Source organism: Juglans regia, chromosome 2, assembly GCF_001411555.2.
Source record: "Juglans regia cultivar Chandler chromosome 2, Walnut 2.0, whole genome shotgun sequence".
In the NCBI taxonomy this organism is placed as follows: Eukaryota; Viridiplantae; Streptophyta; class Magnoliopsida; order Fagales; family Juglandaceae; genus Juglans; species Juglans regia.
Genome location: NC_049902.1, coordinates 29154426 through 29172328, shown reverse-complemented (window position 1 = coordinate 29172328; position 17903 = coordinate 29154426). Strand labels below are relative to the sequence as shown.

At 38.9% G+C, this 17903-nt stretch overlaps 1 protein-coding gene across 3 annotated transcripts in view; it reads left to right on the top strand.

Annotated features, from left to right (window-relative positions):
* LOC109002059 (cellulose synthase-like protein G3) overlaps nt 1–17903 on the top strand; it is a 72632-nt gene that overhangs the window by 16631 nt on the left and 38098 nt on the right. The gene's annotated exons all lie outside the window — the stretch shown is intronic.

The following is a 17903-nucleotide window of genomic DNA, read 5'->3' as shown; positions in this document are numbered from 1 at the left end:
TAGAAATCGAATAGCTTGATGTGAAGATTGCTTTCCTCTATGGTGAATTAGAGGAGGAATTATATTTGGAGCAAGCAAAGGGTTTCACAAAAAGGGAAAAAAAATCTTGTGTATCGATTGAAAATGAGTTTATAGGAACTCAAGCGGACACCTAGATAGTGGTATAAAAGATTTGATTCTTTGGTTGAGCACGAGTATGATAAAACTAATTTTGATCATTGTGCGTTTGTCAAAAAGTTCTCTAATGGTGGCTTTATTATTCTCTTACTATATGTGGATGACATATTGATAGTTGGTCATGATTCTGAAAAATTTGGCAAATTGAGAAAAGAGTTGAGCAAGTTTTTTTGCTATGAAATGCTTCATGCCTCCAAAACAAATCCTTGGTATGAAGACCTCTCATGATAGAAAGAATGCCCAGCTGTGGCTATTTCAAGAGAGTTATGTCAAGAAGGTACTAGACAGGTTCAATATGGGCAAGGCAAAAACAATGAGTTCTCTACTTGAAAGTTATTCGAAGCTAAGTTCAAAGTAGAGTCTTACAAGGGAGAAAGAGAAGGAAAACATGCAAAATGTGCCTTATGCATCAGTTGTGGGTAGCTTAATGTATGTCATGGTGTGCACAACACCTATTATCGCTCATGTTGTTAGAGGTTTTAGTCAATTTCTCTCTAATCCTGGAAAAAAGCATTGGCAACTTTAAATGGATTCTTAGGTATCTCAGAGGTACTTCCAATGCATATTTGTGCTTTGGATATTGTAAGCCTATGCTTGATGGGTTTATAGATGCAGATATAACTGGTGATATTGATTCCAAAAAGTCTATTTCAAAATACTTGATTACTTATTCAAGGGCAGTTGTGTCATGGCAATCCAGACTGCAAAAATGTGTTGCTTTGTATACTATAGAGGCAAAGTATATTGTCATCACTGAAGTTAGCAAAGAGTTGTTATGGATGAAAAATCTCTTAGAAGAATCAGGTCAAGAACAAGAAAAGTATATTCTCTACAATGATAATCAGAGTGTTATTCATCTCAGGAATAACTCAACTTCTCATTCAAGATCTAAGCATATTGATGTGACGTATTCTGGATTCGTGTTGCATTAGAGATGAAGTTAATACAGATTGGGAAAATCCATACTAATGAAAATGGATCAGATATAATGAAAAAACCATTGTTTATACAAAAACTTGAAGTATGTAGAGGAAAAGTAGGCTTGATGGATCCCCTCACATAGTCGAGAGGGGGACATTTGTTGCGTGGGTCCCTCCAAGTGAGAGAAGCCCATTTAAGCCCTTAGGGAAATTTGGTAAGCTGTTAGAGTTAGGATTTTGTTATTATAAGTAGGTTATGTTGTGTGTGGTGTGGGAAAAGAAAAGGAAAAAAAGAAAGAAAGAGAGAAGTGTCGTACGCACAAAAGAGTGAGAATATTTCTCTAATTTTCATCAGAGTTTTGAGGGATCATCTGTGGTCTAATTTTGACAAAATTACAATATGTTGTTCTTGATAGCAAGAGCTTCGTTTTGACTGGTACTAATCATTGAGATTCCTCTCCGATTGTTTACTGCAAATACTCACTTGGTGAGATGTTTTTTTGTTGCCATGGTTAGTATCCACTTGGTGAGGTGTTTACAGCCTGTTAACGTTGTGTTTCATACGTCTTTGGATCAGGTTCTTGCGACTCGAGTCTTTAAAGTTGGGCTTGCGAAAATGAAGAAATTTCTCATTTTATATTTAGCTTTCTTGGTATTTTTTAGATATTTTCATAATGTTTTTTTTTTTTTTTATTATCATTTCACATTCTAATACCAAATTTTTTTTTATAGTACTGAAAATATCACCATATGTGAAATTACCATTATTGAGCAAACTAGTAATGTTGGTAAGTTGATCCTTGACCTTATGAGCAAATAGATGAGGTAGTCCATCAATAAATTTCTCTTTCCAATGTGGTTTCAAACTATCTTCCCGTAGCATTTCTCTGGAAAAGAAAACATTTTGATATCATTTGTAGTCAGACATAGCAGGACATCTTAAGTTATTCAAATAATCACTGATACGAGTAGTAATATTAGAAGGGGTGCCAAGAAAATGTTTATCAATAGTATAAATCAGAGTGTTAACACCATCAGGGATACCCTGACCTATAGTTGTAGAAAAAATAGACATTCCATCATCATCATGCTAAACAACATTTCTGATGATTTTTCTTGAATCATGAGTAAGAAGCTTACCCAACAAATGATGAAGAGTCCCAGAAAATCTAGTAACTAATAAATCAACAATTTCAACATGGGTAAGATTATGGTTAATAACGTAAGCATTAGCAACCATAAACATCGTATTCATTGTATTGAGGCTTTCTTTTCCAGATAATCCATCAATATTCCCTTCATAAAGTTTGTCAGAAGAAACAGAAAACTATATTTGGAAAAATCTTTCTTCAAACTGTAGATCAAGAGAAGTAGGTTCGGAGTACCAGTTTTTTGTAAAACTCATGGGATTAGGTTTGCTTGAAAACCTTTTTATCTTAGGTTTTACCAAATCAATTTTTCCTAAATTTTCTTCAAGTGTAGCAATATCCCAATCTTTTGAGAAATTAGAAGATTCAGTTTCTGAGTCTTCATTAGAGATTACCTTTTTGCCTTTACTATTAATAACACAAGCAATATTACCAGCATAAACTTTAGTATTCTTAGTTTTTACATTTTGTAAATCGTAAAGAATTTGGTCAGTTTTTTAAAATGTTTTGGCTTGGTTAGTCTTAAGACTTAGACCTTGCATTGTTCAGGTAAGTTGACCAAAAATTTTTCAATCTTAATAGAAGAAAAAGGTTTTTCAAATTTTTTCTTTAATACGATCCAATTGTTGACCAGTAACATGTAAAGAACTATTGAGAAAATTATTTTGATCTATAATCCTTTTTGTCTCAATAGAAATAGGAGCATTTGAATAAAAAATGGGAATTTTAAAAGGGGAAGCTTTAACCTCATATCCTTGATGGTTAATAATAATCATCTCAAGAGATGGACTGCTTGACTGAATAATATATGTGTTTTCTGTATAATTTGATTTTTTGACCATAATTAAACTATTCTAAGAAACATTCTTTGAAATATGGTAGTTTTCAATAAAATCAAAAAATAGTATACGCTTTTGCATTTCATGCTTTTTTTCTTTCCATTTTCTTTGAACATGTAATTTTTCTTTGTTATCAAAAGTAGCATGATATAATTTTCTTTTTTCTTTGTTTTTAATAGAACTCTACTCATCATACAAAGAAATCAAATTAATTTCAAAAGCTCTTTTTTATTAGAGATAGCTAGTTGTGAATAATAGGAGTGGCAAAATCAGAAGAAATAGGAGACATGGAAGATGTCTCTTCTTCTTTTTCTTCTTCTTTAATAGCTTGATCCTTTTTAAATAAATCTTCATTTTTAGTAGTATAATAAGCAGTGCTAACTTGGGAAGTATTACTAGCAACTCCCTTTAGCTTTAAATTAGGCTTAACAGTACTTTCTAGAAAATCATTAAGATCTTGATCTCTCCCCTTACTAGATTTTCTGAAGCAATAGATCCAGCAAAATAATTTTTCCTTTCATTGATCAATAAAGGTATATTAACCTTATTATCAAAACTTATCTTGACAGTAGAATCAAGATATTGGTGAATATAATCAAGATTAATCTCATCAGAAAAAAATTTAGCAGGCTGAAATTTATGTTCCAATAAGCGATCATTAGGAAGAATAACATCTTTCCAATGAATCATTTTTAGAATTTGGATTTTAGCACTAGGGGTAGAACTATTAGAAAAGTTTTATCACCTAAATTCTTCAAACCAACTTTAGATTTAAATTAGTTTTCAGCACTTTGTAGTAAATACGATAAACTACAGAAAGGGGTTTACTTCCTTCATCCATATCATAATCAGTTATCAAAATATTCAAAGTTAAAGTTTTATGAATATTAGGATGATCTAAAGGAATGGTTAGATCAGGAAAACAATCAAAATGAACAATGTCATTAAAAAAGACGAGTGAATCATGCCAAGTATGCTAGTTTTAAACTTTTTGAATCCGGCATCCCTTAAACATAAAAGTATAGAAGCATTTATGCCCTTATGAGTAAGGGGTTTAACAGAAACTTGAACAGAACCAATATGTGAAAATTTGTAACAATTAATTAGAAAATCATGAATGGATTTTCGATTAAACAAACAACATTTTTCATGGGTTTTGGATATAGCATAAGTTTGTTCAACAGTTTTAACATTAAACGCAATCTTAAAGATAGACTGAATCCAACTAATTTTGTAAATAACTATAGCACTGATTTTAATAAATGGAGAGCATCAGTTTTAGGAATACTTCATTTATTAAAATCAGTGCAATCAAGTTCTTCATCAGGAATATATATATATATATATCTATCTTTGTGTGTGTGTGTGCGAGCGCGCGCGCGCAAATATGATCAATACCCACATACAGTTGCAGTGGCAAGAATATTTAATTTTCTGTTGTTGGTCCTGTTGGATTCGAAAGAAAACATAGCTTCCAAGTGTATACAAGAGATATTTAGCAGCACCAATTCAGATAATATTAGTTCTTTTTACAATAAAGGATCTTTATAACCTGACTCTTTACCATCTTATGACGTAACAAATCAAGCCATGTAAACTTATAGTCTTTTTTTCTTTGTAATTCTTTTTATAACTCTTGTTAAAGTCCAAAAAGGGCGTAGCTGGGAAAGGAAGAAAGATCCATTCTCGGACGCGTTGAGGTGGCGTGGGCCTCGATCGACGAGGTGTGGAGCCCCCGACGGTGATCCGGTGTGACTGTATGGTGTCCAAGCGTACATCCAGCGGTGAACAGTGTTTAGATTAGGGGTGATCTCGGTCCGATCCGGTCGGTCTCCAAGGGTTTTGTGGACTGGACCGGACCTATTCAGTCCAGGGTTTTCCAACCCTGTACCAAATGGGCCTTTGGCCCAATCGTTATATCCTATATTTTTCGGCCCAACAGTCATTTTAACTTTTCAGCCCACTAACATTTTATCCAATTTTAAGGCCAAAAGTACCAAAAAAGAACTTGAAAGGAAAATAAAAATAATCATAAAAAGAAATTTGTCTATATACAATAAGTTTAAAAAGATTTACTATAAAAGGATATAAATTTTCTATATTTATCCAAACAACTGAAACAAGATTATCAATCATAGTAATAAAATTGAAACAAAATAGAGATAAAAATTTAAAACAATGCCTAATTATTAAAATCCTTAATAAGTAATAACTAATAAGTAATCATCCAATTTATCCAAATTTCAAACTTCAAATAAAAAAAGAAAAAAAATAAAAGCATATTTATATGATTACATCAATACATAGCTCTCACTGTCTCATCCTCTCATATTTACATCAATACAAAACATAAATATATATAAACCGAAAAGTCATATTAATACAAATATAAAAAACATTACTTAAACATTGGACTCTTCCACATCTGCTTTAAGTTAAACTCCTTCACACAAGCTTCATCTCTAAAAAACAAGCAAAACAATGAGACTTTTGTTCATATTTATGGAAATATTATTCTAATAATAAGGAATTAAGGATCCATAGAGGTCAGAAAGTGGACTAAAATTGGACGTGACAATAATAACAAGCTGTTGTAATCAACTATTTTGTAATGAACAGTTTGTAATGAACAATATTTTATCAGATGACCTAATCCAATGATTGTTATTTTACAGTATTGGTACTGCAATATTTATTTGAGTGTATCAAGGATTGAGTATATTATCATCAATTAGCATGTTAGAGTATATTAAAATTAAACAAAACAGGAAAGTAGTCTAGCAGAAAAAATTGCAAGACCAAAAGAGACAATGATTGTCAATTTTTTGATTGGGAAAATCAGAAAATGACACATTACTCATTTAGAATGTCAATTTCACTCGCAAAAATAAAATCATAGTAAATTAGTAATTGGTGTGGAGAAAGAGAAAGAGAATGCTTTTCCAGTTGAAAACAATTGATATATTAGTTATGATTTTCTCTGAAATATCAACTTTTAAAACAGATGTTTATTAATTCAAGCCTAAAAAATACAATGACCCACCAAGTGTTTGTGAAAAGGCCATACACAAAATACAAAGAGGAAGCTGTCAAAAATGCTTTATTGTTTTTCATTATCTTTCAAATACAATATATTTCTCTATTTATAGAAACATTGAATAACAACCCACAATTTGCAAGGAGAGGACCAAATGCAGAAACACATAACTCCAAACAAAATGAGCCAAATGGAATCACCCAAACGAAATCACCAAAATGAGCAACTCAAAATCACCTAAACAAAAACCAAACAAACGATTCAAGACCATCACAATCAAACAAACGATTCAGCACCATCAAAACGATTCAACACCCAAACAATCCAACACCATCAAAATTCAAAACTAGGGAGAGAGAGAGAGAGAGAGAGAGAGAGTACCCAAACGGCGTCGATGTGTGGGCCTACGACGGAGGGGCTGGAGAGGGGGGATGTGCGGTGCGAGGGTTTTCTTATGGGAGGGCGCAATTGGGAAAATGGCTTCAACAAAACTGATTGTCGGAGACAAAGTCGGGGTGGAACGAAACGGCTGTTTGGATTAAAAGTGGATCTAAATTACGTCGTTTCAAGGACGTTAGTTTTAAAAAAATAATTGGGTTGCATGAAACGATGTCGTTTCACACAACCCAGTTTTAGAATTCATTTTGTAATGACTTAAACGACACCCTTTTTTTAATGGCAAATAATGTGTGTTTTTGACTTGTGGTTTTTTGGCACATAAAATAATTAAAAATATTATTTAAATTAGTAAAATTAAACTTAAGTAAACTATTTAATGTGGATGATTTAATTAAATCATTAAAAAAATAATGATTGATAATTATATTTATGATGTTAAATGTTAAATGCTAATTTGTTACAAACTTCGAGTATTTCAATGTATTATGAATCTATGATAATTCAATATATTAAAATTTGAAGTTTTGTATATGATTAATAAATCATTGTATTAGGTATATATAGTTATAGTGATATTAATACTATACTATTATACATATATAGTCTAATATATATTATGCTTATATATATGCTATAAGCCTATGACTCTTATAATATATTAATATATACTAATACTATATATTATATAATAATACATTGATACTAAATTATTACTAATACTATATACTATACTAATAGTGATAGTAATACTATATAATAATATATGGTCATAGTCTCATATAGGCTTGTGCACCATCCAACCCGCACTGGTTTTGGCCTTGACTCGACCCGTGCGTACACCATGCCCCAAACAACCCGACCAGTAATATTCGAGTCGGGTCAAAAAGAATACACTGACTAAAATGTTGACCCATTATACGTTGATATTTTATTAAACTATAATAGAGTCAATTTTGGCCTTGGAACGTCTGTAATTTCTAGCCTTGGTAAAGAGAAAATAAAAAGAGAGAGAAATGGTGGACATTACGGGTCGAATGAAGAGCGAAGAGGAGGAGGCGAAGCTGAGGAAGAGGAACGAGGAGTTGGAGAGGGAGAGGGAGCTGAGGAAGAGTCAGGAGAGGGAGTAGTAGATGAGGAAGGAGTTACAAAAGGCTTGGGAAAGGCTCAGAGTTGCCGAGGAGGCGGAGGAGAGGTTTTGCTCGCAGCTCGGTGAGCTCGAGGCGGACTCCATCTACAAGACCTATGAGTACAACGCTCGTCTACTCTCCCTCGTCGATCAGCTCTCCTGTGCCACCCACCAATCCGTTTGTGGATGGCACGGGGAAAGAAAGCCAAAATAGAAAAGCAAAAGGGGAAAGAGAAAGACACAAGTACCATTTGGAGGAGTTGAAGCCCCAGTGGAAGAGAGAGAGGCTAAGCTTCTCGAGATTCCTGGGTTTTTAGTTTTTGCACAATCATTGAGTAGTTGGCTGCCCTAGGGTTTTTAGTCTGAAACACTTGAAGAATGTTAAGAGTCGGTTTGCCCCGTCATTTATTGAGTTCAACCCGACACTAAGCAAAACCGTATTTTGTTGGACGGATCTGATCGGGTCAGACGGGTTACTTGGTCTAACGGGTCTTTTGCACAACCCTAGTCTCATAGACTCATAGTGATATTAGTTAATGAGTCATAGACTCATAATGATATTAATATAATATATAGACAGTAGACTTATAGTGATTTAGTTATAAATTATAATTATAGTTATAGTTATAGACTTATAGTGATTTAGTTTAGTTATAATTATATTGATGATGTTAATTATTACTTTGTTACCAACTTAGAGTATGCCAATGTATTATGATAGTTCTAAGTTAATGCATAATGAGCCATATACAACTTTTTACAATTTGTATATGAAGCAATAAGCATAAATTATTTAAGTATCCAAACTATTATAAATTTATACATATATTGTAATTTATACTATAACTCTTAATATCTTTAATATGTTAATACATTAATATATACTAGTAGTCTAGTACTATATATTTTAGTTATACATTAAAGAATATAATAATACAATGATACTATATATATATAGTTATAGACTTATAGTGATTTGGTTATTATGATTAGTATAACTATATAATAGTATTTGTATTAGACTATTAGTAATATAGTATAGCTATATATTAGTAATATTAGTTATAGTGATTGAGTATAACTATTAATTATATTAGTATAACTATATACTATATTAGACTATTAGTATTTAATTATTTTTTATTTTTTAAAACCATATTAGAGTCTAGACTATTAGTATCAGTATAACTATTATAAATACTAGTATTAGTTAATAATTAATTAATGGTGTGTTAGCGATAGGATTAGGTTAGATAAAATTATATAATTAATATTTATAAATTATAAAAAAAAAATTATTATTTTTATTTCATTCGGTCCGGTCCTGTGTGAAAAGCCCCTAGATTGGGGACCGGACCAAATGACTTTTGTCCTATGGAATTTGGACTGAGACAGACCAAACCCAGGATCGTGTCGGTCCGGTCATTTTTCTAGTCCGGACCGGCCGAATCTCACCCCTAATTTATATGCAGAGAGAATAAGGAGAGATGGACACACAGATTTACGTTATTTGACACTAGGCCTATGTCTAAGGGGGTTTGGGGAGGGGAGATTCCAGTATAATATGCTTGTTTACAGTCTCTCATAGCCTCTCATTTCTCATTGTACAATGGGAGCTGGAGATCTACTTGCTGGAGAAGATGTCCTTCCTGGAACTCTCTGTCTAGAAGTTGAAGAAGCAGTCGAAGAAGCCTCCAAGCATTCAAAAGAAAAGAAGCCCCTCAAACCGTAGGCACCTTGTCCCTTTTATCTGACCCTCTGCTTGTCTGTGCCTCGGTATTGGTGAAGGATGTCTGGTTGGCGTGTCTGACCCTCTCTCACTTTCCTACTTTCTCCTGACACCTCCCTATCTCCTGACACCCTCACCCCCTTGTCCCTTATTGTCCCATCTCCCCCTCTCTCATCTTGTCTTCTAGTGATGGCCCTCTTGATGAGCTGGGTCTTGAAAACCTTTTTGGACCAAGTGCATTTTACCCCCTCACAGTTGCCCGCGATTCTTAAGGGCAATTTTTTCCAAAGCAGACCTTGATAATCTTCAAACCTTGATAATCTTCAAAGGTAAAATATGCAATCGACCTGATCCGCCTCCGTCCATAGAGAAATAAATTCCAGGAGCTAGCCTTGGTCATCCGTTCCTCACGCGTTAAGTAGTAAAGATTTTTTAGCCTGGGATTAGGCGGGAGATGGGCTCGACTGCGTAGAGTGCGAAATCGGAAGGTAGGCTCGACAGCATCAAGCGTGAGTGCGAACCCCGTCTTGGCAAGGTAAGCGGGAGGTAGGCTCAACTGCATCGAGCGCGAGCACGAAGCCCGTCCTGGTGAGGTAGGCTCGACCACATGTAGGGCGAGCCCGAAGCCTGTCTAGGCAAGGTAAGTGGGAGGTAGGCTTGGCGACATGAAGCGTGAGTGAGAACTCTGTCTTGCGAGGTGAGCGGGAGGTTAGCTCGACTGTATGGAGAGCGAGCACGAAGCCCGTCCTAGTGAGGTGAACGAGAGGTAGGCCCGACCGCATGGAGTGTGAGCGCGAAGCCTGTCCTGGCGAGGTAAAAGGGAGGTAGGCTCAACCGCAAAAGATGCGTGCAAAAGTTGGCCAAGCAATCAAGAGACTCACCCTAAGTCTTGCCGAAAGGCATACGTCCTCCTGGCATTTTTGGTTTTAGTGATGTTGGTGAGCTTTCCTTTTCGATGTGAATTACGATTAATGTTAGAGTATGTTGTAAGCCGCGCAAAGTGGTCAGGGAGCCCGTCGACCCACTGGGTCCACTTCAGGAAATTGTGGAGCTCGAAGGCATGTTAACTCCAAAGACTCATTCCAGAGGTAACCCGTTGGCAATGGTTATGACACGAGTGCGAACATTCAGCATTCGCTAGTGGAGATGCTATCCGAAAAGTAATGTCGGGCTATCGAGACTAGAAAGATTGAACCCGCACTTCCCTGTGAGGTAGGCGGGGCCGCCTTATGGTTGGATCCACCTATTGACCCTCACGGGAAGGTAAGTAGGAGATGCTGCAAAAGTCAAACCTGTCAATGCAAATATTTTTAAATCCCAAGTGCAAAATTTGCAAACCTGAGCTGTCTTTTCAGGGTGCTGTGATGGTCTGAGGCGTTATCCATTTTGTGTCTTGTTGTTGGGGATGATGTTCCGTTGTTGGAGATGGCACTTCATTACAGGAGATTCTGTTGGTGGACATTCCATTGATGGAGACTCTGTTTGTGGAGATTCCATCTTCAGGTAGCCGAAAGCTGACCTGCACTCTTCTGCGAGAGGGATAGAGCAACCTTAGGCATTACACTCATCCCTTTGCCATGCAGGGAGGTAAGTTGCTGATGGCGATTTCGTTGATGGAAATTCCGTTGGTGGTGGTTCCGTCTTCGGGTAACCGAAGGTTGACCCGCACTCCTTCGCGAGAGGGATAAAGCAGTCTTAGGGATTACACTCATCCCTTTGCCTCGCGGAGAGGTAAGTTGCTGATTGCGATTTCGTTGATAGAAATTCCGTTGGTGGTGGTTCCGTCTTCGGGTAACCGAAGGTTGACCTGCACTCCTTCGCGAGAGGGATAGAGCAGTCTTAGGGATTACACTCATCCCTTTGCCTCGCGGAGAGGTAAGTTGCTGATTGCGATTTCACTGTCGTAGATTTTGTTGAGAGAGATTCTGTCTTCGGGTAGGGATTACACTCATCCCTTTGCCTCGCGGGGAGGTAAGTTGTTGATGAAGATTCTGCTGATGGAGATTTCGTTGGTAGAGATTTTATCTTCGGGTAGTCGATAGACTGACCCGCACTCCTCTACGAGAGGGCTAGATCAGCTTTAGGCATTACACTCATCCATTTTGCCTCGTGATGAGGTAAGTTACTGATGGAGATTTCGTTGATGGAGATTCCGTTGGTGGAGATTCCATCTTCGGGTAGGCGAAGGTTGACCCACACCCCTCTGTGAGAGGGATAGAGCAGCGTTAAGTATTACACTCATCCCTTTCACCTCGAGGGGAGGTAAGTAGTTGATGGAGATTTAATGATACGTGGATCAATTATGACAGTGAAAAAAAAAATCCATATAAGTTTTGAAGAAGACAAATCGGAGTATTTAGCAGCTATGACTGATTTTTGCTTGCTGTTGTTTGCTAGCTGCAACCAAAATTGCTAGTTGATGTTTGCCATTTCTTCTCTTCCTCGCTCATCATTTTGGTTTCCATTTCTTTTTTTTTTTTACCACCCGTGCAGATGAGTCCCGAGCAAAGGAGATGAGTTCCTGGGTGAGGAGCAAGTGGTTGATGAGCTGCTTGGCGACAAATGTATTGGCCGTGGAACGGAGGTCTTTGGCAGATGAGTTGCTTGGCTACAAATTCACTGGCCGTGGGGTCTGGATGATGAGTTGTCACTGGTCAAGGAGATCTCTGGCCGTGGGCACTGGCTAAGGAGACTGGTTGGCCTAGGAGACTGAGCGACGAGCCCATGGCCGCGGAGTGGAGGTCATGGAGCCTTGCCCACAGTGCATGGCCAACGCGTACATACACTGGCCACGGAGTGTTCTATCTGAGGAGCTCCTGCCCGTGGTGCATGACCAACAAGTGCATCCACTAGCCGTAGAGGTGGCTTTTAGGTGGGGACAAAAAATGTCGGCGGTCCACATGGTGGCCGCCGGCACCCCTACCATGCCACGATGCGACTAGGCCGAGGAAAATAACAACCATGTGCAGTTTTGGACATGGGGCCTGCACGATGAGGTCCCCGCCTTGAGGGGCGGTCGTGTACCATCCCCAAGGAGACAGATGGTGCTAGCGGTTATGCAGGTGACCGCCGATGCCGCTCCCGTGCCGTGCCATGGTGGGGTCGTGGCACTTCTAGTTGCCCGCTGTCATGTGTTGTCATGTGTGGAGTTCTTGCTCCATCCTCGAGTGTAAGGTACCCCACCAGTGGGTACATAAGGCATCGGCAGACCTAATGGTGGCCATCGACAGGTCCCACGAGCTCATGGCGGGCTGCCGTGAGCTCCTCGGGAGGTAGGCGTCACGCTCCTGTTAGGCCCGCCGCAAATGATCCCTGGCGGCGGGGGTCATCCGGTCGGTGACAAAGACTGCTGAAGGCCCACTTAGTGGCTGCCGGTGGGTTCATCCGACTCAAGGCGGGCCGTCGTGAGCTTCCCCTTACGCTGCCGAGCGCACCTGCACTGTGCATGCCATGCACAGTGGGGACGTGATGCCCATGCAGGCACTGTGCACTTAAGTGCACTGTGTTTGCCGACTGTGCATGTGTATGCACCAAGTATATTCCAAATGTACTGTGTACTTAAAATACACGAAGCAATGGCATTTACAGCCTAAGTGGCTAGGAAGTTTGGATCCCAACTTACACGTTGTGTGCATGAAAAAGCATTAGTGCAGTGCACTTAATCGCCTGGGCAAGGAAAGGTTCACTCACCCCTTTTCTGTAGTAGTGCTTTTCATAAAAATAAAAGTGGAAATACTGAAGATACTTGTCTCTAAAACTTTCATATGCTTCTTTGGCGATTATTTAGTGCACCGAGAAATCGTCCTTCTTCCACTTCTGGTGCAAAAACAATCTCGATCCCACAAATGGCGCCACTGTTAATGACCAAAAAGGGCGCAGCCCGGAAAGAAAGAAAGATCTATTCCCAGATGTGCTAAGGTGGCGTGGGCCTCGATTGGTGAGGTGTGGAGCCCTCGGTGGTGATCCGGTGTGGCTCTATTGTGTCATGCATCCATGGCGGTGAGTAGTCTTTAGATGCAGAGAAAATAATGAGAGATAGACACATAGATTTAAGCAATTCGGTACTAGGCCTACATCCACGGGGGTTTGAGGAGGGGAGATTCCATTATAATATGCTTGTTTACAATCTCTCATAACCTCTCATTTCTCACTATACAATGAGAGTTGGAGATCTACTTGTTAGAGAAGATGTCCTCCCTGGAGCTCTCTGTCTAGAAGTTGAAGAAGCAGTCGAAGAAGCCTCCAAGTGTTCAAAAGAAAAGAAGCCCCTCAAACCGCAGGCATCATGTCCCTTTTATCTAACCCTCTCCTTGTGTGCGCCTCGATTGTGGTGAGAGATGTTTGCTTGGCGTGTCTGACCCTCGCTCTCTTTCCTACTTTCTCCTGACACATCCCTGTCTCCTGACACCCTCACCCCCTTGTCCCTTATTGTCCCCTCTCCCCCTCTCTTATCTTGTCTTCTAGTGATGGGCCCTTTATGGGTTGGGTCTTGAGAACCATTTTGAGTCTGATGTAATTTACCTCCTCACAACTCTAGTACTTATCTTTATGGAGAATTAGAAGATGTGAAAGAAACAATAATTAGCGTCGACGTTGTGGATGAGCAAGTAATGCAGCCTCATTATACGCTAATGCATGCTTAATTCTTTTTCTTCTTTTTTTTTTTTTTTAATAATAGGAAACTTTCATTCAAATACTTTGAAAAGAGAGTTACAACATAGAATCAGACCAAATAACTTGGGCAATACAATGAGGATAAGAACCCCACCAAGTTACTAAATCATCAACATTCCATGCATGTCTAGCCATCCCATGGGCTACACTATTGCCTAAACGGCCACTGTGTTGTATAAAACACTTTTGTAATCTCTGCATAAGCTGTTTTATCTGTGTCACAAGATTTCCATGAAGTGATCTTGGAGCTTTGTCATTTTGTATTTCATCAACCAGGAGCAAAGAGTCACTCTCAATAACAAGTTGTGGAATTCCAAGAGGGAGACAAATCTGGAGGCCTCTCAAGATTGCTATCACTTCGATCTCAAGAGGGTCATTAATGTCATTTTCCTTCTTGCAAGCTGAGAGTATAACTTCACCTTTGTCATCTCGAAGGATAACTCCCACCCCCGCCCTTTGTTGGTTTGCAAATACTGCCCCATCCACATTAAGTTTCAGCATTCCTTGTTCAGAAGGCAGCCATCGACACATTGCCTTTCCACCATTAGGTTTTTGGCTTTGTAAGTGAGAGTTATAGTTGACCAGAGCATTTTCAGCAGCCTATATAGCAGAAAGGACTACCTCTGCATGTAGTCTCTGGTTTCAAATATACCACACACCCCATGCTATCAAAAATAGCTTTTCCAAGTCTCCATTATTGCCCCTAAACTGAATCTGCATTGCAATGTCTAACAAGCTTTTGTGTGAAGCATCTCTGGTGACCTCTGGAAGCACCGCAGCCCACACCTCCCTAGCAGTTTTGCAACTTAGTAGAGCATGATCGGTATCTTCATCATCCTCTTTACACCACTCACAGGTAGCTTCCTTAACAATCTTGCGTGTTTTGAGATTTTGCAAAGTTGGTAGTCCATTCTTCCAGGCCCTCCACGCAAAGACCTTGACTCGACTTGGCACATTCATCTTCCAGAGTTTTGGCCAGAACTTCCTTTGGTTTTGAACTTCTAATCATTCCCCCACCTGACCATCTTCCTTTTGTGAATGGAACAACCTGTATCTTGACTTAACACTATACTGACCATTCTTTTCATGTTCCCAAATGAGACAGTCAGCTACAGGTTCTGAGCTTAACATGATTTTTATAATTTCTGCTGCTTGTTGGGCAAGTATGACGCTGTGAATTTTGTCCACATTCCACCACCTTGTTTCTGTATCTATAAGGCTTTCAACTATATCATTCTGGTGACCCAACAAAGTTGTTGCAGACTTTGGAATTAGCTTGTGCTGTGGCAACCAGTAGTCAGTCCATACATTTATACACTTCCCATCCCCAACTCTCCATCGACAGCCTTTTACCTACTGTTCCTTGGCCTCCCAAATTCCTCTCCAAACAAAGGAGGGGTTTGATCCTATTTTAGCTTCTTGGAATCTGTTTTTTGGAAAATATCTGGATTTAAAGATCAAATGCAGCAGATAGTCCTCTGTAGTCAAAATTCTCCAACTTTGTTTGGCAATAAGGGCCAAGTTGAAGGTCTGGAGGTCTTTGAAACCCATACCTCCATTTCCTTTGGTCTCACACATCTTCTTCCAACTTATCCATTGAATTCTTTGTTCCTCTTCCTTTGGCCCCACCAGAATTTTGCCATCATACTCTCGAGCTCATTGCATATGGTTAAGGGCAGTTTAAAGCAGCTCATGATGTATGTAGGGATAGAGAGAGCTACAACTTTAATCAAAACTTCTTTGCCCCCTTAAGATAGCAGTTTATCTTTTCATCCTGGCAGTTTTGTCCACACTCTATGTTTCAAATCTGAGAAAGCCTTTTTCTTCTCTCTACCAACCATAGGAGGGAGACTAAGATATCCTTCATATTGTTGATGGCTTTGAACCCCTAGAAATTGAGTATCTGCTGCTGCTGTGTAGGGAGCACATTCTTGCTGAAGACCATGGAGGTTTTCTCTTTATTCACTCTTTGACCTAAGGCTTGCTCATAAATTTCTAGTAGGTGTTGGATCAAAAGATTAGTCACCATGTTTGCTTTGTCTTTTCAGCTTTCTGTAAGAGGGAGATCAGTCCCTCTGTGTAAAGTAGGAACATATATGGGGATATGGGATCCCCTTGTCTCAATCCTCGTGAAGGAACTATTGGACCTTTTGGCTCACCATTAACTAGAATTGAAAAGGAGGCAGATTTGACACACATCATCATCAACTTCACCCATTGTTCCTTAAAACCCATCTTCAACATTATCAATTCTAAGAATCTTCAATCAACTCTATCGTAAGTTTTGCTCATATCGAGCTAGACATGTAGCCATGTTTACCCTTTATCTTTTGTCTCAAGAAATGAACCATTTCATATGCAACCAACACATTATCTGTAATAAGCCTCCCTGGAACAAAGGTTGCTTGAGTTGGTGAAATGACTTATGCTAAGATGCCTTTGAGTCTATTGGCAAGAAATTTAGATATTAACTTGTAAAGAACATTGCAAATGCTGATTGGCCTGTAGTCTAATACCTCCTTAGGTTTTTTCTTTTTCGGGATTAAGGTGATGAAAATGTGATTAACAACTGCTGGAATTTGTCTTGAATTGAGTGTCACTGCTTCAGTCACATCCTCTCCCACCACATCCCAGTATTTCTGGTAGAAGATAGGAGCCATATCATCAGGGCCTTGAGCTCTTGTGGGGTCCATTTGGAGCAATGCCATTCTAACCTCCTCTGCTGTAAAAACTCTAGTTAGAGAGTCATTCATGTCTTGGCTGACTCTTCCTGACAGATCCTCCAGAAAATCCACATGACCTTGCTGGACTGAGGATTGAAACATATTTTTGAAGTAATCTACAATTACAGTGTCCCTTATGTCTCCTACCTGCCAAGCACCAGTAATGTCTTTTACCCCCTTTATTAGGTTCTTTCTTCTCCTTTGGGAGGCTTTATTATGAAAGAAACGAGTGTTTTTATCCCCAGCTTGCAGCCACGACTTTGGCCCTTTGCTTCCACATTAATTCATCTCTTTCTAGCCATATCTGTTACTCACTCATTTCTTGCAGTTCTTTGCTCATCTCTCATATGACAGCAAGGATCCATATGTTGCAGCCTTTGGAACTTCAATCTGGCCATCTCAATGTTCCTTTTCACATTACCAAAACTAGTTTTATTTCAAGCAGTAAGTTGCTCCCCCACAGAGTTGTATTTTTGCCATGATTGTTGACAAACTCATTGTGCCTGTAAGTCCAAACCACGCCTGCTCAATCACCTTTCTGCACCCTGGATCATCAGTCCACATGGCCTCGAATTCAAAGATCTTGTTTCTATGGCAGTGACTTCTGGCATCCTGCCTTAGGATAATGGGCACATGGTCTGAGTAGGGAGCCATCCCATGGTAGAATTTTGCCAATGGATTTTTAATCTTCCACTGCACATTTGCATGAATCTATCTAGTCTGACAGAAATGCTATGCTGCACTTCCCTTCCATTCCACCAAGTGAATGGATTTCCAATGAATCCCAGATCTTGCACCTCACAGTCGTCCACCGTCTGTCTAAAGGCCTTCATTTGTTTTTCTGCTCTGTCCCTACCACCAATGTTCTCATAATTACTCAAAATCTCATTAAAACCACCCATCATCAACCATTCTTGGTCTGCACTGACTCGTAATGAGATAATCAAGTCCCAAGTTTCCTCCCTTCTTGCAACATCAGGATGACCATAAATGCCAGTCAAATACCAACCTGCAGCATCATGATCACTGCTCTCACTATAGGTATTCAATGCATGGATATGAGATTTAGAGAAATTATGGATCGAAATTTGAAACTTTTTTATCCAGAACAAGGCTAAACCTCCGCTTCTA